Consider the following 26913-nt stretch of genomic DNA (forward strand, 5'->3'; position numbering starts at 1 on the left):
GGTTTTCAGTAAGATTCCCCTGCTTATTCTTCTAAAGCCCAGCCAGTACAGGCCCAGAGCCATCACACACTCTTCAGACATTAACCCTTTAATTCCCAGAATCATTCTCATTAATTTCCTCTCTGATACCAGCATATCTTTTCTCACAGTAGGAGCCTGAAACTGCTCACTACACACTGTAGTGCTCCATACTGCTGGCCAGCGTGGAGTGCGACTGCTGAAACCACAGGCAGGCCGGCTGTAGGGACGGACAAGCTGAGGACCGAGGAAGGACTCGGGCTGGGTGGAGCCACTCATGTGCCGTCTCCTGACTGCTTGATACAACCAACCCAACCAGGGGCAGCCCGCAAGAGTCACCACGCATTCTGACGCCAACAGAGCAAGCTCGGCACAACCACACGGAGCACACATCCTGGTAAGGTGGCGGCCCGCTCAGACGCAGAGGCTTCTATGGTGTTATTGTCAATTTTGAAATGTACTTTTTCAGATCACAAAACCCGCATGGACATTAAGAATTTAAAGTACTACAGGCCTACTCCATCAGTGAGTTGATTGTTGACGGAGGAACCGATGGAGGTGGACTTGTTGCGGACTATGATGCTGTCCGTGACAGAGCGGAATTGGTGTGCAAAGGAGGTGTTGTTGCCTACTCCATCAGTGAGTTGATTGTCGAAGGAGGAACCGATAGAGGTGGACTTGTGGCCAACTGTGATGCTGTCCACGATAGAGCAGAATTGGTGTGTGAAAGAGGTGTGCAGTCTAACCGCGAGTCATCGTCTTTGCCACTTTTCTTGTGATCGCAAGGCCCTGGTGGACATTGTACCAATCCGTTGGATTATTGGTGAACGACAAGGGCAGGCGGGAGCCGCATGGTCTTGGTCATAGGAGGTTAGGCCTCAAGCTGCTGTGTAGCCCGTCTGCAGCTGCCAGGGGGAGGCGTCAGGGTCGGGCGCTCCTCCAGAGTGCCACAAGCAGTGTGGTGTGGCGTCCATGCGGAGGTTGGTGCTGCCTCCCAGTGTTCCCTCAGCAGAAGACAAGTTGTATTGCGTTCAACTACAGACCGCTGCAACATTCATGCACTCAGGGACTTGGACTATATTTTTTTGAGTCACTGTATTTTACTGATATCATATATGTGCTGTATGTGCCTTGTGCTGTGTGTGAGTGTTGGTACTGTGATTTGCACCTTGTCCCTGGAGGCAGGCTGTTTCACTTGGCTGTATATATGTGCATTCATGTATGGCTGAATGACAATTAAACTTGAACAAAACAGAACACAACAAGTGACAAAACAGTAGCAGCAGAACGAGCCTCTTTCCTCCCTACCCCATCCATGCAGACACACAGCCAGTCCTCTAGAACAGTGGTCCCCAACCTCTGGGCCGCGACCGATACCGGGCCGCAAAACATGCAAGGGTGCAGCGGTAGCCGGAGCGCACCCAGCACATCTTTAAGAAAAAAGCCGAAATAAACAAGCTAATTAATTGGGTGCTGCCCAGAAGCCGGTCTTCATTAGAGGAACTGACGTGGAGAGAGTCAATAACTTTAAATTCTTCGGCATTAAGGATCGACATTTCTCTCTCTGAAAAGTGTCAGTGGATTTGTCCTGGGACCAACACGTAACTGTCATTACAAAGGAAGTATGGCAGCGCCTATACTTTATTAGAAGTTTGTGTAGATTTGACATGTCACCTTGATCCTGACAGCCCTGTCTTTCAGCCTGTCTGGGCTGGCATTTAAATTGACCAAACAATGGAAGACCTAAAGACTCCAGTGCCCTGGAAAGAGGAGTGAACCTTGCATAGAGCAAGTGAAATTGGTAATCGCCTCTGATCTGGGCTGACATTTACGTGCCGCGGGGCACCTAATTAATTAGTTTGTTTATTTCGGCTTTTTCCTTAAAGATGTGCTGGGTGCGCTCCAGCTACCGCTGCACCCCTGCAGGCTTCGTGGCCCGGTATCAGTCCGTGGCCCGGAGGTTGGGGACCACTGCTCTAGAACCAGGCTTGAGGACTGGTTAAAGACAGTCCTCTAGAACCAGGCCTACAGGAGACTCATGGGCATTGGGCACCCGAATTTCCCAGCAGACCTTGGACTTGTAGACCAGAGTTTCAGCCACTGGACTTCGGGCTTTGATGTTTGGTATGGACTTGCTGATGATAGGATCCCAACTCCAGGCCACAATGGTGGTGGGCGGAGCTAAGATGGAGCTAAACAGCGACTTCTTTGAGCTCATCTGCAGAAACAGCTTATTTCTACATTTGATGTCTCCCCAATGTCTCTGATGTAAAGCTACACCCAAACTTCAGTTCTTTGTGGCGAAGGGACCTACTGACGGGCTTATCGACCAGCCAGTTTTCAATATCCCAAGGACATGGCCCAGGAGACGAGCGCAGCTTCGGGGCTCTGAGGCCTTGCAGCCCTGAGAAAAAGCCGATTCAATGCCAGTGCCACCGAATGAAGCGTCGGGAGAGAAAACAGAATATCGGGAACAGTGGATCAGCTGTTGGTGTCTCTTCTTGGCGAATCACGTACCCTCCCTCTTCCTCTCATTGCTGGGGGAGACTTTGCTGCTGATTCTCTAGTCAGAAAACTCAGAAAAAACAGTGATGCAGCAGACATTAACACTGTAAATCAGCAAGCTGTTCTATTTATGTCCCTGCTTTCACTGAGTGACACCTCTCTGCCCCTTTCTTCAGGAGAGAGAGAGCCTGCAGTACAGTATATCAAATTGTCGGGTGAATGATTAGTTTTTGTTGTACTGCAGATTATGGTCTTTATTGGGGCTTTGGTGGGTGGGGGGAGCTGATGTTTATTTTTGCTGAAGTAAATGGGGGGGGGAGGATGGTTGCTTTGCTGTTTGTGCATGGGGAGTGGGGGCTATGAGGTTCTCATGTTTGTGCATGAGGAGTACGGGGGATTTGAGGGAGTAGGAGGAGTGGGGGGGCTTTGGGGTTCTAATGTTTTCACTGTCACTCATTCTTTGGGGCACTCTTGTCATTTTGTGGATGTCTGTGAAGACCAACAATTTCGGGTTGAGTATTGTATACATTCCCTGATATTAAATGGAAACACTGAACTCCAGACTCGCCGACTCGTCCAGCCGGGGGGAACAGCTACAGTGCAGGTATCTTTAGTAAAAGATGGGTAATTGTTTGAAACATACACATTATTGCACAGATTGGAAGATGCAAGCCTGCAAGCTTCCACACCACATCCTATTTTCTTCTTTTCCTTCGACATTCTACAGTAACTGGCTCTTCAACCCACATGCTGCGAAATACTCTCATGTGAACAATTAACCTGCTAGCCCATCTGTGTTTGTGAAGCGAAGGAAAGCGGAGCACCGAGAGGAAACCCACGTTATCAGAGAGAGAACATGCAAACTGCTTTCACGCAGCGGCAGTCACCCAGAGCACGACACTACCATGCACCTCACTTGCAGCTCCTCTTGCCCAATGTCCCCACAATCCTCTCTATTCCTCCTCTTTCATGTTGCTAAGTAGCCCTCCCCACCCTAAATTATATCAACAGGAATTGTGTGGCTCTTAGAAACATAGCACCTGGCAGTTGCCCTATGATCCATGCCTTCTCCCCAGATGGTCAGGCTGCCGGCTGTGATCAAAGTCACGGAGAGATACTGAAGCTGGTGATTCAAAGTTTATCACAGTATGCATACAGAGATTTGTCCTATTCCAGGCAGCCATTGTGGAACCCGTTCAAGAAAACACCCAGCGTGCGAAAAAATAACCAATGCAGGCCGCAGAACCAGTCTTTATCAAAGCGCCCAAGCCCACATCAAATCGCTCAAAAACAGCAAAACAAAAGAATAACCAGAATCGAAGAAAACATGCAATAAAATTCTTTATTCATCACAATAAGCATGCATTCTTGTAGGGATTCACACAGCAGAATCCCACAAATTCAAAAGTCATTCACATTTGTATATCCTTAAGATCAATACTAGTTGACTCAATACCGTTTCAATAGTTACAAGACACCTTTTGCTCTAATACCTTGGTTTGACAATGCTTCCTTTCAATTGCTTATCTACAGTTGGAGACACTCCGAATGTTCAAATACCTTGTCTGGGACAAACTTCCCTGAATTTACACAATGTTCACTGCATTACAATGTTGCAAATTCCTCAAACCCAGAGTTGGTGCAGGGCAGTTCACACAGCTCCATTGTTTTAACGTTTGCGTGACGTATATGCAAACATCTCATGGTCACATTTTGCAAACCGTATCTCTTTTGGTCTGCAGGGCCAATCTGTGCTTTAAACCTCAATTTACTGCTTTACAATTAGACTAGTTCTTGTTTGAAATAATATCTGCTATATCCACATAACCCCAAAATACTGCGAGAATAGATGTGGCAGATCTGAATCAGAGATGTTGGGCAGAAAGTGGAAAGACACATTGTGTTCACTGTATCACCCCCAAGTCTGTGCAGAGCTGAATGGAGATCACAACTGGAGTCAGCAGTGATCGGCAGATAGTATGGTCTGTAATGCTAACTTTTCAGCTGAAGGTTTGAGTCTCCTTTACACTCTAAATAATGCTACAAAAGTAACACACACAAGATGCTGGAGGAACTCAGCAATTCAATAAAACCATAAGACACAGGAGCCGAATTAGGCCACTCAGCCCATCGAGTCTGCTCCACCATTCCATCATGACTGATCCCAGATCCCACTCAACCCCGTACACCTGCTTTCTCATCATGTCCTTTGATGCCCGACCAATCAGGAAACCATCAACTTCCACCTTAAATATACCCATTGACTTGGCCTCCACCGCAGTCTGTGGTAGAGCATTCCACAGATTCACCACACTCTGGCTAAAAAAAATTCCACCACTCAGTTTTGAGGCTGTGCCCTCTAGTTCTGGGTACCCCCACCAGAGGAAACATCCTCTCCCAATCTACCTTATCTCGTCCTTTCAACATTCGGTAGGTTTCAATGAGGTCAGGCAACATCTATGGAAATGAACAAGCAGTTGATGTTTTGGACCAAGATCCTTCTGCAGGACTGGAAAGAAAAGGAATATATGCCAGATTAAGAAGATGAGGGGAGGGGATGGAGCTTTCCTTTCCAGTCCTGGTGAAGGGTCTTGCCCAAAAGCATTGACTGTGTTTTTGTTTCCATGGATACTGCCTGACCTGCTGAGTTCTTCCAGCTGGACTTCCAGCATCTGCAGAATCTCTTGTGTCTACGAAAGTCATACAGTGCTTCACTTCTTGATTTGGCGGTGTTGGTATCTATATTTTCAATGAGATGTTCAGAGTGCAAGTCTCATTGTCAAGGCCAGGAGAAATCACTTGCTGGAGTTTAAAAGGGGGTTGGATCTCACTAAAACCTATTTAATACTGAAAAGCCTCAATAGAATGGATGTGGAGAGGATGCTTCCTATAGGGGGGGGGGGGGGGGGAGTCCAGAACAGCTGGCCACAGTCTCAGAATAGAAGGACACCTCATTCTAATTCTGGAGGGGAAAAACCTTTCCTCAGGACTGAAACTTCCAGTTCTGTCTACATGTTCTACCAGTCTGTTGTCACCAGTATGATCTTCTATGTGGTGGTGTACTGGGGTAATGGCATCAACACGGGTGATGCCAACAGGCTCAATAAACTGATGGGAAAGGCTGGCTCTGTTATAGGAGTCAAACTGGACACACTGGGGGCTGTGATAGAACAAAGAACCCTACAGAAAACCCTGGCAATTCTGGACCATGTTTCTCCCCCTCTGCGTGCCACCTTGACTGAACAGAGGAGCACTTTTAGTAATAGACTAAGATCACTCTATGAGGTCATTCTTAACCTCAGCCATTACGCTCCACAATGAGTCAACCTATAGCTGGGGACCCCCTCCTGTTTGAGGTAACTTATTTTTCCATTCTTTCTTATTTTTCTTCTAATATTTGCATATTTGTATATCTGTGCATTTGTATTGCTACTGTGACACTGTAATTTTCTTTGGGATCAATGAAGTATCTATCTAACCTAGATTCACACATAAAAGTTGCTGGTGAATGCAGCAGGCTAGGCAGCATCTCTAGGAAGAGGTGCAGTCGACGTTTCAGGCCGAGACCCTTCGTCAGGACTGCTGCCTGTCCTGACGAAGGGTCTTGGCCTGAAACGTCGACTGCACCTCTTCCTAGAGATGCTGCCTGGCCTGCTGCATTCACCAGCAACTTTTATGTGTGTTGCTTGAAATTCCAGCATCTGCAGAATTCCTGTTGTTTGCATCTAACCTAGATTGTTTATTCTTCATCGATTCTCCCTCATTTGCTGAGTTCCTCCAGCATTTTGTGAATTGTTCAAGATTACCAGCATCTGAAGAATGCTTATGATAAAATAGAAATTTGTCTTTTCATTCTCACTTGTCTACTTGCGCCTGAATCTGCTTCAGTCTGTTTGCCTGCCTTTCAGGAAATATGTAATGACAGTATGTTGAGACGGCAAGATCAGAGATGTGGGAAAGCATCATTTTATTCTGTGAACCTGCAAGACGCGATAATTTCAGTGCAGTGTGAGATATGGCTGCTGTAATTATCCTTTGATCTTCCAATTCCGGATGCACGGTATCAGAACATCAAACAAAGAATTGTGAGGAAACCATAAACGAGTGTAACAAATTAGATAACGTTGTTATTCGCAAGCACCATAAGGGAGATACGCACATTTATGACATGGGTGTGTATGATAATTAACTTTTCCACAATGTTGTTCCAGAACAAGAAAAATTAGAACTGATAATGCAGTCACTTGAAATAGGAAAACCAGCTGATTCCAACGGCTTGGGAGCGTGTATTTTATTTTTAGTATAAAGAATCAGACCGTACCAGGCCCTTCCTTAACACCGGGCCACGCCTCCCAACAACCCGAGCCTAATCACAGGACAATTTACAGTAACCAATTAACCAGCTAATTGGTACATCTTAGGAATGTGGGAGGAAACTGGAGCACCCGGAGGAAATCTACGCACTCATGGAAAGAACACACAAACCTTCTTACAGGGGATGCTGGAATTGAACTCTGAGCTCCAACGTCCCCAGCTGTAATAGCACCTTGCTAACCACTATGCCACTGTGGTGCTTACTGGGTTATTGAAGCTCAGGAGACAGGAGAATTCCTCTGCTGGGAAGCACATCAGGTCGAATTACAGTACGTCTGTGAAGTTAAAGAAACCGTGGGTGTCTCAGGTTGAGAATCTGCTTCAGGACCAAGAGGGTATTGAGGGACTACTGCACAGGACTGAAAGAAGCTGCAGAAGGTTGTAAATCTAGTCAGCTCCATCTTGGGCACTAGCCTACAAAGTACTCAGGCAATCTTTAGGGAGCGGTGTCTCAGGAAGACAGCGTCCATTATTAAGGACCTCCAGCACCCAGGGCATGCCCTTTTCTCACTGTTACCATCAGGTAGGAGGTACAGAAGCCTGAAGGCAGTGAAAATGCCAAATTACAGAAGGACCATGTTAAACATAATCAGTGCCAGATTATCAAAGACCCCAGATTACAGGTAGTCGGATTAGCGAAGGTCGACCGTATACAGTATTTCTGTTTTTGCACATTTAAAAAAATCTATTCAATATACATAGTTGATTTACTTGTTTATTTTTTATGTTTTATTTTATTTATTACTATTATTATAATATATTTTTTTACTTTCTGCCAGATTATGTATTGCATTGAACTGCTGCTGCTAAATTAACAAATTTCACGTCACATGCTGGTGATAATAAACCTTATTCTGATTGTGAAGAGGGGAGGTTTAGATTTAGATTCAGATTTATTTACTCTATGGCATTATCTTGATCACCAGATAATCCTCAACCCAGATGTGCTACAGGCGGGAATTCTGTGATTTTTCCAGCCTGTGATCATGCCAAGGGAATGTCCAGATCACTCTGATTCCAATGCAATTCTCCCATAAACTCTCTACCTGATCACAAATCATTACCTTTGACAAATTAATTACTTTTCCTAACAAACTGTGTCACTGCTTGTTACAGAAACTGCACTGTGCTGGACAGGAAGGCTCTGCGGTGGGTAGTCAAACTGCCCCGTGCATCACCAGCACCAGCCTACACCCTGGCACCAAGGGCATACACACAGAAAGATGCCAGACAAGGGACAGGAACATCAGGAAGGATCCTACCCACCCTGCTCATGGACTGACTGTCCCACTCCCATCAGGGGGGAGGCTACGTAGCATCCATGCCAGGACCACCAGACCCAAAAACAGTTTCTTCCCCAAGCAGTAAGGCTCTTTGTCTCATGTTCACGATGATTATTACTTACTTTTATTATCGTCATCATTATTATTATCTCTGTTTTTCTTTGGTTCTGTACTTGCACAGTTGGTTGTCTTTTGCACGTTGGTTGCTTGGAGGTGGTGGTGGGCGATCTTTCATTGATTCCATTCTGAATCTTGTACTTACTGAGAATGCCTGCAAGAAAATAAATCTCAAGGTTGTATATGGTGACTCATATGTACTTTGATAATAAATTTACTTTGAACTCTGAACTTTTGAACTCACTAACTCACCCCTCCACACCCTGATCACCACTACTTTATCATTTCCAGTCAGTCACCTTATGTACAGACACTCCTGTGCCTAGGGACATACAATCAAGGTCTATAAGTTGTCTTATGTATTAATGCTTACTGTGTTATTATATTATTGTCTTTTTTACCTTATTGCGTTGCAATTATAGTTAACAATTTTGTTCTCCTTTAAGCTTATATGATGGAAATGACACTAAACAGTTTTGAGTCTTGAACCTTATCAAATGGTATCCCTGTTTCCCTTCCCCACTATTGCTCTGAAACATAAGAACATATGAAATAGGAGCAGGAGTCGGCCATCTGGCCCGTCGAGCCTGCTCCACCATTCAATAACATCATGGCTGATCTGGCCATGGACTCATTTCCACCTACCTGCCTTATCCCCGTAACCCTTAATTCCCCTACAATGCAAAAATCTATCCAACCTTGTCTTAAGTATAGTTACTGCGGTAGCCTCCACTGCTTCATCCGGCAGAGAATTCCACAGAATCACCACTCTCTGGGAAAAGCAGTTCCTCCTCACCTCCGTCCTAAATCTACTCTCCCGAATTTTGAAACTACAGTATGTTCCCTAGTTCTGGACTCACCTACCAGTGAAAACAACTTTCCTGCTTCTATCTTATCTATCCCTTTCATAATTTTATATGTTTCTGTAAGATCTCCTCTCATTCTTCTGAGTTCCAGCGAGTACAGTCCCAGGCAACTCAATCTCTCCTCATAGTCTAACCCCCTCATCTCTGGAATCAACCTGGTGAACTTCCTCTGCACCACCTCCAAAGCCAATATATCCTTCCTCAAGTAAGGAGGCCAGAACTGCATGTAGTACTCCAGGTGCAGCCTCACCAGTGCATAACCTCCCTGCCCTTAAATTCAATCCCTCTGGCAATGAAAGCCAACATTCCATTTGCCTTCTTGATAGCCTGCTGCACCTGCAAACCAACCTTTTGTGATTCATGCACAAACACTACCAAGTCCCTCTGCACAGCAGCATGCTGCAATATTTTACCATTTAAATAATAATCTACTCTTTCAGTTTTCCTTCCAAAGTGGATGACCTCGCATTTACCAACATTGTCTTCCATCTGCCAGTCTTCCACTCGCTTAACCTATCTATCTCTCTGCAGACTCTCTGTATCTTCTGCACAATTTGCTTTTCCACTCAATTTAGTATCATCAGCAAACTTAGACTCACTACACTCGGCCCCCTCTTTCAGATCACTAATGTATATTGTGAACAGTTGCTGGCCCAGCACCGACCCCTGTGGCATAATGATTGCCAACCAGAGTAACAACCATGTATCCGAACTCTCTGCTATCTATTGGTTAATCAATCCTCTATCCATGCTAATACATCATCCCAAACTCTATGCATCCTATCTTATGAATAAGTCTTTCATGTGACATCTTATCAAACACCTTCTGGAAATCCAAGTAAATAATGTCCATCTGTTCCCCTCTATCCACTGCGCTCATTATATCCTCAACGAACTCCAGTAAGTGTGTCCAGCAGGACCTGCCATTATGAAAATCAACGCCCTATCCCCAACCTTACATTGGTGCCGGGGAGATGTATGAAAATGCTTTCCACTTGCACAGTATTACTCTCTGACATACACTTATAATAACATAAAGACATGTGAGAGAGCAATTTTACTCAGCTCTTTAGTTTTGGTAGTGGATATACTACTTGTCATATTTATTATAGTACTATCTATTTTCATGATATTCTGTGGGAAACATTTAAATTTTTGACTGCATGCTTTAGACTTCCTCCACATGAAATCCTCTGACAAAAAAAGTAAACTACATCCAGAATAAATTTCACGCGGAACACCTGTCCAAGAAACAGCACAAAGATGATTACTACCATCAGGAAGATGGTCCACACCAGCAGGCTCAGGAATCGTTATAACCTTACAACAATCAAGTGCGGACATCTTCACTCACTACAACACCGAACCGGTCACTGAACACATCCTCTGGTCTCACTTTCAAGGACTTTACAATCATGTGCTCAGTTGAGGATGGGTCTCCATTCCAGGTCAAGTACAGACCTCCCAACCGTACTGAACAATAGAATAGTTCAAATTGATCGATGAGGATGGGTCTCCATTCCAGGTCAAGTACAGACCTCCCAACCATATTGAACAATAGAATACGTAGTTCAAATTGATCGATGAGGATGGGTCTCCATTCCAGGTCAAGCACAGACCTCCCAACCGTATTGAACGATAGAATAGTTCAAATTGATCGATGAGGATGGGTCTCCATCCCAGGTCAAGTACAGACTTCCCAACCGTATTGAACGATAGAATGGTCCACATTCAATGCATTCCATTGCTGGAGTGACCAGTGGGCAAGCTTCACCTTGCCAGGATTTCCTGGCATTTCAGTCTGGTAAGGGCCACAGTCTGGGCTTGCTTCTTCTGTTACCGTACATGGAGGGACAGAGTTGGGAGCAAAAGGCCCTCTAACAATGAAAGGGTAACTCACCCAGGGGGCCACAAAAATCGATCGCAATGGTGCTACGCGCTTTTCTTTTTGGAATGACCATAAATGTAAAAATAATCAATCAATCAAATGCTTGTTATGGCACTAGCGTTTCGGGCAGCAATGAAGTCCTTCATCTCGGTCTGTCCTTAGCCATTTTCTCTGTTGTGCATAAATGTATTGTGCACTATTTCTTATATATTAGGTACATCCTTATCTCATAAAGTGGCCACTGACTGCGTGTTCATGGTTTTCTGCTGCTGCAGCCTGTCCACTTCAAAGATTCAATGTGTCATACATTCAGAGGTGATCTTCTACACTGCACTGTTCCACATAAAATGTCCATTTTTGAAATGAACATACTGTGGCAAGCATTCAGTCCATGATGACAGATGAGAAAAGCTTGTTTATCTCAACTGTCGCCTTTATTGCAACAAGCACAAAAATAGACTGGGGCCTATGACGCGGGGAGAGAACCTACCCAGTCACATACAGATGAGGGAGGTGATTGTTACACACACCGGTTACAGTCCGAGTGACCCACAAACACACATGTGAACTGTATAACTCAAGCTAAGATGTAACAATGAACTTGAACATCTCGCCATGAACCAACTCACCAACACAAATGCGTTTTAAAACAAGAACAATAAACGGTGCTGGCCACTAGGAGTGCTGGGGTGAGCTGTCGACCGTGCCCCTGGAGTGCCACACTGCCCCCACCTGAGGGGTCAGCCATCCCCAGCAACCCCACAGTCCATAACAAAGTCCAGGAGTCCTGGTGGTGGTTCATACTGTCCTGGAATTCTGGGGGGTGTCTGGAGACCGCCCCCTCCCACCCCAAGGGAGGCACTGCTTGTGGAAGCAAGAGGCAGGGCACCCAGAGCACCACTTCCTTCCTTCTCCCTCGCTGGGTCAGTGGTGGCCAAGGGCCGATACGGTTCTAGTACAGCATTGCTGCCTTCTGTCACTCAGGCAACCGCACCTGATACACCACCTCACCCAGCCCCTTCCAGTGGCTTCCCAGCTTGGGGAATAGTCTCTTCTTCCGGGAGGGGCAGTGGACCCAGACTAAGTCCCCTACCCCGAGTGAAGTCCTGCCCCCCTTGAGGGCGCTGAAACGGGAGAACTCCTCCACGAGTCTCTCAGGGGTGTTGGTGGTCCTCTGATTCAGGACAATCTACGCATCTGGACACTTCATGAAGTAATCCACGGCCGCGGGAACGCAGCGGTTCCTGACGTTGGTGTGATGGGGGGGAAGGGGGCCCAGGTGGGGTTGCTGTTGGCTGTTGCCTGAAGTGTTGCCAATGCTGTTTGCCCCTGGCTCCGCTCCTCGAGGAGGCCACAGCAGCGACACGTGGTGGCCTCCCAGGGACAGCCAGAGGGCGTCAGCGTTGCTGTGGTGCCTTCCTTGCGATGCAGTGTCCAAAATCGTAGTTCAGGAGAGTCCCCAACCACCGCGCCAGCTGTTGCTCAGTTCCATGGAAACTCAACAGCCAGGGCAGCGACACCCAGCCCGCGTGAAGCAGGAACTGTCCGCCCAGACGAGACGGTAAAGGCAGAAGTGATGGAGGCCTCGTCCTTGGCCAGGAGCTCAGGGTGAGTGACACTGTGCGGCTCAGGGTGTGACCGATTACACCATAACCTGTTCCCCTTGGTCCCCCTCCCCTGATAGCATAGCTCCGAGCCCCCGTCTCTGGTGTCTGTGTCAACAATGAAGGGGCGTGCTGGGTCGGCGTAGGGCAGCACCGGGGCCGGGGCCTGGGTGAGTGCAGCTCGGAGCCAGTCGGAGATAGCAGCACAGGTGTCAGTGATGGCCGTGAAGTCCCTAATAAACCGGCCAGCCCCAGGAAGCTGCGACGCTGAGGGACATCGCGGGGTTTGTGCCGTTCCCTGACCTCTCAGGGTCAGGTGCCACCCCTTCCACACATACCACGTGCCCCAGAAACTTTGTCCGGCGGTGCAGCCGGCAGCATTTGGCGGGGTTGAGCCGCAGGTTTGCCTGGCGGTTGGTGGTGAAGACCTCCTCCAGGTTTCACAGGGCATCATCAGCAATGGCAGCGTGCATGAGGAGATTGTCCTAACAGGTGACTCAGTGACTCCGTGGAATGTGAGCCAGCACCGTCTCCATCAATCTGTCGGATGTGACACAGGCCAAACGGCATTACCCTGAAGTGCCAAAGCAATCTTGGGCCAAGTCGCTGTGGCCAGTTTGACCTGGCAGGAGTCACCGTGGGGATGGAGAGAGCTGAACCAGGTATCCTGGGCCAGCTCGACCTGCCAGGAGTCACCGTGGGGATGGAGAGAGCTGAACCAGGTATCCTGGGCCAGCTCGACCTGCCAGGAGTCACCGTGGGGATGGAGAGAGCTGAACCAGGTATCCTGGGCCAGCTCGACCTGCCAGGAGTCACCGTGGGGATGGAGAGAGCTGAACCAGGTATCCTGGGTCAGTTGGACCTGGCAGGAGCCACCGTGGGGATGGAGAGAGCTGAACCAGGTATCCTGGGCCAGTTCGACCTGCCATAGTTACTGTGGAGATTGAGGGAGCTGAACCAGGTTGAACCCGCAATACAGTGCAGGGCATCATCAATTTGGGACGGTGGGTAAGAGTGCTTCTGGGTATGACATTAAGATGGTGGTAGTCTACACAGAACCACAACAATCTCTCTTTCTTCCTGACTTAAACTGCTGGGGATGCTCACAGGCTGATAGAGGGCTCAGTGATACTAGCTGCTGCTGTCTCTTTGGTCCGCTGCCTGGCATTTGGCGAGGGCAAGTGATGGACTGCAGGTGGATGGGCTGAGCATTCCCAGTGTTAATGTGGTGTCGGACAAGCCTCGTGCGTCTGCAGTCCTTGTCCTTGGCTGTGAAACTGTCAAAATGCTGGTCCAGGAGGTCTTTCTACTGCCACCGCTGGTCCCGGTCCAAACCCTCACCGCTCCGCTGCCACAGCTCGTCCACTGCCTGGACGGTGTCACCGCTCGTCCACTGCCTAGACGGTGTCACAGCTCGTCCACTGCCTGGACGGTGTCACAGCTCGTCCACTGCCTGGACGGTGTCACAGCTCGTCCACTGCCTGGACGGTCTCACCGCTCGTCCACTGCCTGGACGGTGTCACCGCTCGTCCACTGCCTGGACGGTGTCACAGCTCGTCCACTGCCTGGACGGTGTCACCGCTCGTCCACTGCCTGGACAGTCTCACTGGTGGACGCCGTTGTAGTGCTCCCAATGTCACTGGCGGTGGTGGTGGTTTCTGTGTCCCCCCCGGTCCACTTCCTGGAGCTGCCATGCCGGAACACCATGACTTCAGCACCGAGGTAGAGTTGTGCCCCTGGCACATCCACAGGGACACCCCAGCGGGACAGCAGCTCCAGGCCAATGATGCAGGACTCCCGGATGTCAGCAAGCCACACCTCGTGCTCCTCTGTGTTTCTCCTCACTGTGATGCGCAGCCTCCTCTTCGCTCTCGATGCCACACAGCCGCCGGTGACCGTCGCCAGCTGGACCGCCATCGTTGTTGTCCGCCCACGTGGGGATGGCTGGTCTGTGTTGAGAGGGACTCCTGGACGGGCGATAGTGATGGTTGACCCCGTGTCCACCAACGCACGGCATCTGATACCCTCCACCACACAGTCCACGTATAAGCCTTGATCTTCACCCAAATAGCCCACCCAGTGAGCGGACAATGGAGGGATTATGCTGGGGGGTCTTGGGCGATGCCGGAGTGCCTTGGGGGGTTAAAATGACTTCTGCCCTCCCTGCCTCTGCCAGCATCTCAACCAATGATGCTGGCGCTATCAGGCGAACGTGCTGCCGAAAGTGGTCCAGTGTCAGTGCCTTTACAAAGGTGTGCAGTGCAAGCTCTTCCTGGCTGCGGGAGAGAACTGGGGGCAGCCATGCTGAGCACAGAAGAGCAGGTTTGCTGCAGACACCCCCACGTTTTCTCCCACATGGAGTTCTTCCCTCATTGCTTCTGCCAACAGCCTCTGCTCGATACGCTGCTCCAGCGCCACTACAGGGGCACTGTAGTGATGCTGCTCTGCTGACGTTAGGTCAAGGAGGGCCCACAGGGCACCCCTTGTGCCATGCAGCAAGTTTGACTTGCGCCAAGTAAGACTCCAGGAGACTGGTACCACCATTGTACCTGGGGAACTTCAGGGTGAACTGCTGGGCTGCTGGGGCCCGCTGGTCCTTCTCTGTGGCAGCGTTGGCGGTGCCTGCCGTGGTGCCAATCTTCCCATGGCTGCGGTATGGTGGGTACCCCGGTGCGGGCCACGAGGTGAGGCGGATGATGCGCTCACTGGGGGGACTTGGGTACACTCGCCCCATCGGGGTACCCTGGGAAGGCACAATGCTCGGTTCCCAGCTTCTCCCGCTGGGTCGCCATCCCATATTCAGGAGTCCGGCCCAGGGCTATGAGGAAGGCATACAGCTTGGTCCCTCATCTTAATTCCTGGGTCTTTAAGGCACTTCATCCAACGTCATAGCTCTTCAATTTCACTGTCAATTTCCAATCCCACTCTGGACTCCAATGTGGCAAGTATTCAATCCATAATAACGCTAAGGCTTCATAAGTCAGACCACACTTGGAGTATTGTCAACATCCCTATCTCTGAAAGGATGTTTTGTCATTGGAGAGGGTCCAGAGGAGGTTCACGAGGATGATTCTGGGAATGAATGGGGTTAACATATGAGGAGCGTTTGGCAGCTTTGGGCCTGTACTCACTGGAATTTAGAAGAATGTGGTGGGATCTCATTGAAACAATTGAATGTTGATAGGACTAGATAGGGTGGATGTGGAGAGGATGTTTCCTATGGTGGGGGTATCCAGAACTAGAGGCACAGCCTCAAAACTGAGGGGTGACCTTTTAGAACAGAGATAAGGAGGAACTTTTTTAGGAGAGAGTAGTGAATCTGTGGAATGCTCTGCCACAGACTGCAGTGGAGGCCAAGTCCATGGGTATATTTAAGGCTAATGTTGACCGTTTCTTGATCAGTCAGGGCATCAAAGGTTATGTCGAGAAGGCAGGTGTAAGAAGCTGAGACTCGATGGGTTGAATGGACTAGATCTACTGACATTTTTATTGCCACAAGCACAAAAACAAACCAGGCATTACGACCCAGGGAGAGAACCCACTCAGTCACATACGGGGGTGATTATTACACATTCTGGTTACAGTCAGGGTGACCCACAAACGGACAAGGAAGTAACTGTGTAACTGAAGTTGAAAAGTAATAATAAATGAACTTCAACATCCGACCATAATCCCACAAACAGTGCTGGCAACTAAGAATGTCCGGGTGAGCTATCGGCCACACCCCTGGAGCGCCACAATATTTTAAACTGACTCAGCAGCTGAGACTGTTGATGTTTTGCTAATATGCTGAAGTACCGGTATGAATTCCATTGTCATTCAGAAATGTTTTAATTGTTTATTAAAATTTTGGGTAATTAATTTACTTGTTAAAGGTACAATGACTTGTTACAACACATGTGCGGAATCCATGCTGGATTGGGAGATGTCCCCTCCCACTGGTGCTGCCCTCTGGTGTTCGTTCGGTGGAAGACAAGCTGGATTGTGTGCTTCTGCAGACTGCTGCAAGCTTGCTCTTGCTACAACGTCCTTAGACTCGGGGTCTTGGGTTATATCATTTTTTTTGTGTGTGACTGTATGTTTAGTGCTATCTTATATGTCTTATACATGACTTGTGCCATGTATGACTTTTGGTGTTTTGTTTTGCACCTTGATCCGGGAGGAAGCTCCATTGTTTGGCTGTGTTCATGTGTGGTTGAACGATAATTAAACTTGAACTTGAACACAGGCAAAATGCTGCCTGACTTGCTGAGCTTTTTCAGTATATGATTTGTGTTGCTCTGGATTTCCAGCATCTGCAGAATCTCTTCTGTTCTCAATAAGTTGTTTAATGGTTAAATGATAGTGGCATTATGGCACAGAGGTTAGTAATGTTGCCTTTGGAGAATGGGCTTCCAACCAGATTTTGGGTGTTATCTGTGACCACTTGGGTTTCTGCCAGGTGTGCCAATCTGTCACGTCATCAGGTGTGCGGGCAGATCCCCCCTCAGTGAAGGTAAATGCAAAAGATTCATTCAGGAGTCAATGGATGCCTTTTTGGACTAGAGGACACTTTGAGCCAAAGAGATGAACCTTTCACATCCAGTCCAAGTCAACGGGATGTGGAGAGACATTTGGCAGTGATTCCAGGCATCAGACAGCATCAGCCCTCTGCTCATGATAACATACCACTCGCTTCTCCGTGAGATCCTCATTTACTGCAGCTTACATGGTACATGTTGACACAGTGCACTGTGATGGCTTTCTTACAGCAGTATGTCCTCTCTACTTGTACTCACGTTTTACAAAAATCTTCTTCCAGTTCGCAAAGACATTTTCAAATAGCGATTGCATGTTCCAACTCAAAGGGATTCCTTTACCCCAATGTGATGGAAGGGAGACCTGGTCAAATAGCTGATGGTTTTTAACCATTAGTGTGGGCACGTGGCCAAGCAGTTAAGGCATTCGACTCGCAACCTGAAGGTCGTGAGTTCGAGCCCCAGCCGAGGCAGCGTGTTGTGTCCTTGAGCAAGGCACTTAACCTCACAGTGCTCTGTGACAACACTGGTGCCAAGCTGTATCGGCCCTAGTGCCCTTCCCTTGTACAACATCGGTGTCGTGAAGAGGGGAGACTTGCAACATGGACAACTGCCGGTCTTCCATACAACCTTGCCCAGGCCTGCGCCCTGGAGAGTGAAGACTTTCCAGGCGCAGATCCATGGTCTCGCAAGACTAACGGATGCCTTATTTTTTAACCGTTAGAGTCAGTGGAATGGAGCAATGTTCAAGATTAAAGTGGTGGATCAGCATTTAAGAGTTTCAAGAGAACCGAGAGTTAGTGAGTGACAACGGTCACACTCACTACAGCAGCTAAATGTGAGTGTAATTCTACTTTGGCCCACCAATTGATGGAAACACCGATACCCCAGAATGGAAAAGCCTACAGAAAGTGGTGGATACAGCCCAGTCCATTACAAGAAAAGCCCTCCTCACCATTGAGCACATCTACAAGGAACGCTATCACAAGTCAAAGTCAAAGCCAACGCCAAAGCACATTTATTGTCAAAGTATGTATGCAGTATACAATCCTGAGATTCAACTTCCCATAGACAGCCATGAAACAAAAAAACACCGTGGAACCTATTCAAAGAAAACATCAGACACCCAACATGCAAAAAAAATGCAAATGGCAAACACCGAGGGAATAATAGACAGAATATTGAACATCAGACTGCAGAGTCCGTGGAACGTTCAGTTTAGTTCAGTTCAGTTTAGCGCTGCATCGTTCATTGTCCGCAGGCCGTGGAGCTATTTCCCCGGATCAAAATTACACAAAATGCAGTACAAAAAGGAGTACCCAGAAACCAGAAACATATATCTGGCAGAGTCCTCTTAAAATGAGTCCAATCCATAAACCACGCCAATCAAACCTACCACCTAGGTCATGATCTCTTCTCTTCTCACTTCTGGCATTGGGAAGGAGCCGCAGGAATCTTTGGTCCCACACCACCAGGTTCAGGAACAGTTATCCTCAATCATCAGGCTCCTCAATCAGTGTGGATAACTTCACTCACCTCAATAGTGAACTGACTCCACAATCTATGGACTAATTTTTAATAGTTCTACAACTCATGTTCTCAGTGTTATTTATTTATTTATTCATTGCCTGTTGCTTATTGCAGTTGATCAGTTTCTCTTCTTTTCCAGATTGGCTGTTTGTCAGTCTTTGTGTGCAGTTTTTCATTCATTCCATAGTATTTCGTTGTATTTCCTGTAAGTGCCTGCAGAAAATGAATCTCAAGCTTGTATTTAATGACATATATGTACTTTGATAATAAATTTACTTTGAACTTTGATCTTTGAAATTGCAATTATAGAAAAGACATTGTTGGATTTTTCTGTGATCCAAAGGTTCTTTGGAAGTGAAGAATGACACATTTACCTGTTACTGATGGCTGCTTTATTAAGTACAACAAGTGAGCTGAGAGAACAAAGGAATAAGGGAGACAAAAGAAAAATCAATTGTGGTCATCTCGGGCTCAGAGTAGAGATAAACAACCTTCCAGTGATAAAATTAACTTATAAAATAACCAGATTCAAGTAGCGTCACACCTGCTACTGAAAACAAAGAAGTTTCTAGGAAAATACATAAGAAACTGTTTGCTTACATGTGTATGAATGATTGTATAAGACGTAAATTTATATTATGTGTAGATAGCAATGCACACAAAATGCTGGAAGAGCTCAGCAGATCAGGCAGCATCTATGGAAAAGAGGAAACAGTCGACATTTTGGGCCGAGACCCTGATGAAGAGTCTTGGCCTGAAGTGTTAACTGTTTAATTTTTTCCACAGATGCTTCCTGCCCTGCTGAGCTCCCCCAGCATTTTGAGTGCATTGCTCTGGAGTTCCAGCTTCTGCAGATTTTCACGTCTTTGTGATTTACATCTGTATAGGTGATTGTAAAAAATACAAGTTTGTATAAGATCCAGTTCACATTTACAAGAATCTTTAGATTCTGGAATGGTCCCGGAAGATTAGAAAATTATAAATGTCACTTCACTCTTCAAGAGGGGGAGAGACAGAAGAAAGGAAACTATAGGCCAGGTAGTCTGACCTCAGTGATTGGGAAGATGTTGGAGGTGTCGGAGTCGATTATTAAGAATGAGGCTTTAGGGTAGTTTGAAGCACATGATAAAATAGGTCATAGCGTGGTTTCCTCAAGGGAAAATCTTGTTTGCCAAATCTGTTGGAATTTTTTGAGGAAATAACAAGTAGGATAGATAAAGGAGAATCATTTGATGTTTTGTCCTTGGAATTTCAGAAAGCCTTTGACAAGGTACCACACATAAGGCTGCTTAACAAGTTACGAGCCCATGGTATTACAGGAAAGATTCTAACATGGATAAAGCAGTGGCTGATTGGCAAGAGGCAAAGAGTGGGAATAAAGGGAGCCTTTTCTGGTTGGCTGTTGGTGGCTAATGGTGTTCCACAGGGGTCTGTGCTGGGACCGATTCTTTGTTGCGAAGTTTGCAGACGATATGGAGATGGATGGAGGAGCAGGTAGTTTTGTGGAAGTAGAGAGGCTACAAAAGATCTTACACAGATTAGGAGAATGGGAAAATAAGTGGCAGATGAAATACGGTGTCAGGAATTGTACGGTCATGCACTCTGGTAGAAGAAGTGAAAGGTTTGACTATTTTCTAAATGGAGAGAAAATACAAAAAGTAGAGACGCAAAGAGACTTGGGAGTCCTTGTGCAGGATTCCCTGAAGTTTAATTTTCAGGTTGAGTCTGTAGTGAGGAAGGCAAATGCAATGTTAGCATTCACTTTAAGAGGACTAGAATATAAAATCAAGGATGTAATTTTGAGACTTTATAAAGCACTGGTGAGACCTCGTTTGCAGTATTATGAGCAATTTTGGCCCCCATCTTAGAAAGGATGTGCTGAAACTGGAGAGTGTTCAAAGGAGATTCACAAAAATGATTCCAGCATTGAATGGCTTGTGATAAGAAGATCATTTGATTGCTCTGGGTCTGTACTTTCTAGAATTCAGAACAATGAGGGGTTACCTTATTGAACGGAGGAAGGCGATGGTAGAGTGGATGTTTCCTATGGTAGGAGAGTCTAAGACCAGAGGACACAGACTCAGTTTAGATGAGGAGGAATTTCTTTAGCCAGGGGGTGGTGGATCTGTGGAATTTGTTGCCACAAGCAGCTGTGGAGGCCAAGCGTTTATCTGTATTTAAGGCAGAGGTTGATAGGTTCTTGATTGGTCAGGGCAAGAAGGGATATGGGGAGACAGCAGGAGATTGGAGCTGAGAGGAAAACTGGATCAGCCATGATGAAATGGCGAAGTAGACTTGATGGGCCAAATGGCCTAATTCTGCTCCTATATCTTATTGGTGGTATATAGGTGTTTGTATAAAATACAAGCTGGCATAGAAAAGTGAAACTACAAGAAAAACAACAACTCTACACCCCAATCTAACAATCTGAAGACTACTAATTTGAAAAATGGCTATTAAAATTTGTATTCTCACTGGAAGGTTTTGTGACGTATGTGCTATTCTCAGTGTCTTATTACAACAAAATCATTTGTAAGTATTTAAAATTCTGATGTTGAGGCGGTTCCAGCTGCTGGAAAATATCACCACACACGTAGATATGTACTAGTCCTTTCAGAAACGTGGACCCCAGGCAAATCAATGTAGCAGATGTGCTAATGGAAGAAGTGGGTGTAATTTCCACACAAACATCACATCCTCTCAATGGCCTTTCTGTGCCAAGCAGCAATATTCAGTGTGTCTGTGGGTTGTTTGACAGAGTTTTAAATGGGTTGCTATAAATTATAATGGGTGCCACCATGTTAACTTACAGGAGAAAGTTAACAGACACTGCCTGAAAATGCCAAGCATCGTATATTTTGATCTGCCATTAAATAAGCTGTGACATATTTTCCTATGTGGAAGTTCTACTGCTCTTTCAAGGAGTTAGCATAGGGAGTAATGGGTGAAATAGCTTCTATCAGTACTGTTAGCTGTGAAGATTCGATATGTTCTGATATTTAATAACAGCAAAACAGAGATGAGAACGAAAATGATTCCCCAAACTCACAGCAAGGCTGCTGGGAAAGTTGAATGCCCAGTGTCTGTGAATTCACAAGTCTGATGAAGGCTGGAGGCCAAAGACGGACTGTACTCGGCTTAGAAGACTATGTACATGCACTTGGGAGAAATGGGGCTTGTTTTACAAGGGGTGATTGATAAGTCCGTGGCCTAAGGTAGAAGGAGTCAATTTTAGAAAACCTCGCACATTTACATTTTCCAACATTTACACACTTAGTCCAGCGGTCGTGGAGCATACGGATCCCTTCTTTGTAGAGGTTGGCATCTTGGACCTCCAGAGGTGGTCCACAGCAGGGGTGATTGATAAGTTCGTGGTCCAAGGTAGAAGGAGATGAGAAGAAATGTCAAACTTTCCGCATTTTCACTCAAAGAGTTGACCTGCATGTGCATGTAACAGGAGCTGTATAACTCATCTCCTTCTACCTTAAGCCACAAACTTATCAATCACCACTGCTGTGGACCACTTCTACAAAGAAGGGATCCGTATGCTCCACGACCGCTGGACTAAGTGTGTAAGTGTAGGAAAATATAAATGTGCGAGGTTTTCTAAAATAGACTTCTTCTACCTTAGGCCACGAACTTATCAATCACGTCTCGTACTGTTGTGGCTTTGTCGTTTGGTATGTTCTGTTGTGTTCTGTGCTGTTGTGCTGAGCATTGTAGGCATGTTATGTTGGCACTAGGATGTGTGGTGATAGTTACGGGCTGCCCCCGGCACGTCCCTAGGAGTGGTGGTTGTTAATGCAAACGATGCATTCACTGATTTTTTTCAAGTATATGTGATAAATAAATGGATTTGAATCAGAATTTAAATCTGAAGACCAGAACAAATTTTTTCATTGTTTTGTTTTAGAAACCTACAAACGAGTCCAACCGGCAATAACAGAAAAAGATTGCTTTTCACTGGAAAGATTGTATCATGTTTCTGACAAAGGCGGTAACGACTCAATATTAGCAACAGCAAATTAGTATCTCCTTTCACATCTTACACGAGTGTAAGATCCTCGTAGGCTGCAAAGCCCTGCTCTGGCATGTAATATGCCTGTTTATGGTGTTGTCCAAGATGAATTTTATCCTCATAGAACATAGAAAATCCAAGTAAACAATATTCCCTGACTCTCCTTTGTCTACCCTGCCTGTTATTTCCTCAAAGAATTCGAACAGATTTGTCAGGCAAGATATCCCCTTAAGAAAACTAGGCTTACTTCGGCCTACTTTATCATGTGCCTCCAAGTACGGCAGAACCTCCTGCATTGCTGTTCTGCCGTCATCCCTGCTAGACTCCCTTTCCAATCAACTTTGACCAGCTCCTCTCTCATGCCTCTGGAATTCCCTTCAATCCACCATGTACCTAAAACATCTGATTTTAGCTTCTCTTTCTGTCCTGACGAAGGGTCTCGGCCCGAAACGTCTACTGTACCTCTTCCTAGAGATGCTGCCTGGCCTGCTGCGTTCACCAGCAACTTTGATGTGTGTTGCTTGAATTTCCAGCAGCTGCAGAATTCCTCGTGTTTCTGTATTGTCTGTTCATTTTGCGCCAACTATCAGCGACAAAAATCATTGCATGGTGTTGCGTCCAACAGCCAGACAAGTGTACACAACTGACACCAATTGGAAACTGTTTCTACCCCACTTAAGCGGCATAGTGCCCCAAATAAGCAAATAGAATCCCGGCAATTTTCTTGATTAGGTTTTGTTCTCAATTAATTGGAATCCACTGTATTCAAAGAGGAGTTTGACAAGTTTATGATTAGTCAGGTGTCAAAGGCTACAGGAGAAGCCAGAAGAATGGGATTGAGAGGGATAATAAATCAGTCCTGATTGAATGGTGGAGCAAACTCAATGGGCTGAATGGGCTAATTCTGCTCCTAAATCTTATGGTGTTCTTAACATAAAATATTGATAACTCAATGGTCAACAGGAAGCTTGGATGAAAGTTCTGGTGAAAGAATTTGTCTAAGAAATCATCATGCTGAAATAAGAAAAGTCATAACTGAAAGAACATGATAAAGATGCTATGTTGTATAACATGTTGGTGAGATCAAATATGGATCACTGTGTGCAGTTCTAGTCACCTTCCTGCAGGAAAGATGTAAGTAAGATTAAAAGTGTGCAGCGAAAATTGACAAGGATGTTACCAGGACTTGAGGAGCTGAGTTATAGGGCAAGATTGAATAGGCTAGGACTTTATTCTAAAAAACGGTCAGCCTTGTTTGAATGGCGGAGCAAATTAGATGGCCTAATTGGGAGTGCAGTGTTATGTGTTTTACTGGGGCTGCACAAGGACATACCCGATCAAAACTTTTCCATGGACGGCTTCCAGACCGTTCCGGCTGACCGGAAGTGCACTGAGTGCGGTAAGTGTAAAGGAGTGGGTGCTTACTGTTCTGGTTAACAACGGATGGTGCAATCCGGGTCATATTACGATCGAGGAACGTGTTTGTAGACCAGATATTGAACTTCTCGCTGTTGGACTCCGGCCATATTCCACTGAAATACAACACCAGGCGTCACGGGAGGTTGTTCCTGCCTGTGGCCATCAAACTTTGCAGCTCCTCCCATGGAGGGTCAGACACCCTGAGCCAATAGGCTGGTCCTGGACTTATTTCCATCTGGCATAGTTTGCATTTTGTTGTTTGATTGTTTGTGGTTTTTGTATTGCTATATTTATGCTCTATTCTTGGTTGGTGCGGCTGTAACCAAACCCAGTTTCCCTCGGGATCAATAAAGTATATCTATCTATCTATCTGCTCCTGTGTCATGGTCTTATGGTCTTTTTCCCTGGAACATAGAAGACTGAGGGGAGATTTGACAGAGCTATACAAAATTATGAGGGATATAGATAGGGTAAATGCAAGCAGGCTTTTACCACTGAGGGTGGGTGAGACTAGAACCCGAGGTCATAGGTTAAGGGTGAAAGGTGATATGTTTAAGGGAAATATGAGGGGCAACCTCTTCAATCGGAGGTGGTGAGAGTGTAGAATGAGCTGCCAGCAGAAGTGATGGATGTGGTTCGGAACTGCAATACCTCAGAGAAGTTCGGATAGGTACATGGATGGAAAAGGTGGGGGGGGGCCATGGTATGGGTGCAGGTCGATGGAACTAGGCAGAATAACGGTTTGGCACAGACTAGATGGGCCAAATGGCCTGTTTTGTGTTGTGGTGTTCTATGACTCTATGAAAAGTAACATAACTGAGTATTTAGAAAGGGAAAGGAGGTGGGTAAGAGATTCACATTCTTGTGTCGGAACATACCAATGCATAAAATGTGAAATCTCTTCCAGCTAATGATGTTGCATACAGCTGTGTGAATTAAGGAAAGAGAATGGTATATCTTCAGAAAGTTACATTTATGAAAACACCTTGGCTTGCTTCAGAGCACAGCTGTTGGGGGCACAGTTCACAATTGGTAAGCTGCTCTGTTTTGTTTATCACACGAGTACTGAAACGTACAGTAAAATGTGTCGTCTGTGTTAACAACCAACATCATCTAAGGCAGCGTCTATGGAACAAGATACAGTCGATGTTTCAGGCCAAAACCCTTCGGCAGGACTGGAGAGAAAAAGCTGAGGAGTAGATTGAAAATTGGGGGGAGAGGGAGAGAGATACCAGGTGATAGGTGAAGCCTGGAGTTGGAGGGATGAAGCAAAGAGCTAGGAAGTGGTGAAAGAGACAGAAGGCTGTGAAAGAAAGAAGAAAGTGGGAGGAGGAGCACCAGAGGGAGGCGATGAGCAGGTAAGGAGATAACATGAGAGAGGGACAAGGGGATGGGGAATGGTGAAGGTGGGGGGGGGGGAAGTGGAGGCATTATTGAAAGTTTGAGAAATCAATGTTCATACCATCAAGTTGGAGGCTACCCAAACGGAATATAAGGTGTTGTTCCTCCAACCTGAATGTGGCTTCATCATGACAGTGGAGGAGGCCATGGATGAACATATCTGAATGGGAATGGGAAGTGGAATTAAAATGGGTGGCCACTGGGAGATCCTGGTTGTTCCAGTGGACAGAGGGTAGACGCTCAGTGAAGTGGTCTCTCAGTCTACGTCGTATCTCACTGATACATAAAGGAAAACACGCGGCGAGCACCGAATACAGTAAATTAGCTCAACAGGCTCACAGGTGAAGTGTTGCCTCACCTGGAAGGACTGTTTGGGGCCCTGAATGGTAGTGAGGGAGGAGGTGTAGCGGCAGGTGTAGCACTGGTTCCACTTGCAAGGATAAGTGCCGGGAGGGAGTCCACTTGGAAGGATAAGTTCCATTCCCATTCCGGTATGTCTGTCCACGACCTCATCCACTGTCATGATGAGGCCACACTTAGGCTGGAGGAACAACACCTTATATTCCATTTGGGTAGCCTCCAACCTGATGGCATGAACATCAATTTCTCAAACTTCCAGTAATGCCTCCCCCCCCCACTCTCACCATTTCCCATCCCCTTGTCCCTCCCTCACGTTATCTCCTTGCCCACCCATCGCCTCCCTCTGGTTCTCCTCACTCCACTTTCTTCTTCCTTCCATGGTCTTCTGTCTCTTTCACCAATCAACTTCCCAGCTCTTTGCTTCATCTCTCCCCTCCAGGTTTCACCCATCACCTGATGTTTCTCTCCCCCCTCCTTTTGAATCTACTCCTCGGCTTTTTGTCTCCAGTCCTGCCGAAGGGTTTCAACCCAAAACATCGACTGTACTTTGTTCCATAGATGCTACCTGGCCTGCTGAGTTCCTCCAGCATTTTGTGTGTGCTGCTCGGATTTCCAGCTTCTGCAGATATTTTTCTCGTTTGCAACACAGTCTAAGGCTGTACTGGCAGAAGCCTGAAAGTGTCATCACACATTCTGGTGCGAATGTAGCATACTGACAAGGCTCAGTGGAACACCACAGAACAGAACACAGCAAGCAACTTAATAACAAAAACACAACAAGCCCCTTTCCCCCTCCCGCCCATATGGACAGTCCTCCAAGACCAGGACAGAAACAGGCCTCTGGGCCTCCAGAATCCAACCTTCAAGGCTTTCATTACTTGGCTTCAACTTCTCGACTTCTGATCCATCTCCTAGCTTCAATCTTCAGAATCGACCCTGGACAGAACAATGACAGGACCCTGAACCCCAGGACCGCTGACCCACTGGTCCTTACGTCTCCTCGTGCCTCTTGC

General features: G+C 46.5%; 1 long non-coding RNA gene across 1 annotated transcript in view; it reads right to left on the reverse strand.

Annotated features, from left to right (window-relative positions):
• Positions 1-26913, reverse strand: part of LOC140212283 (uncharacterized) — a 69179-nt gene that overhangs the window by 31732 nt on the left and 10534 nt on the right. The window contains exon 2 of the long non-coding RNA XR_011889685.1: positions 8303-8451. This is a non-coding gene — a long non-coding RNA (uncharacterized lncRNA). The remainder of the gene's footprint in view (positions 1-8302; positions 8452-26913) is intronic.

Source organism: Mobula birostris, chromosome 19 (genome assembly GCF_030028105.1).
Source record: "Mobula birostris isolate sMobBir1 chromosome 19, sMobBir1.hap1, whole genome shotgun sequence".
NCBI classification, from domain to species: domain Eukaryota; kingdom Metazoa; phylum Chordata; class Chondrichthyes; order Myliobatiformes; family Myliobatidae; genus Mobula; species Mobula birostris.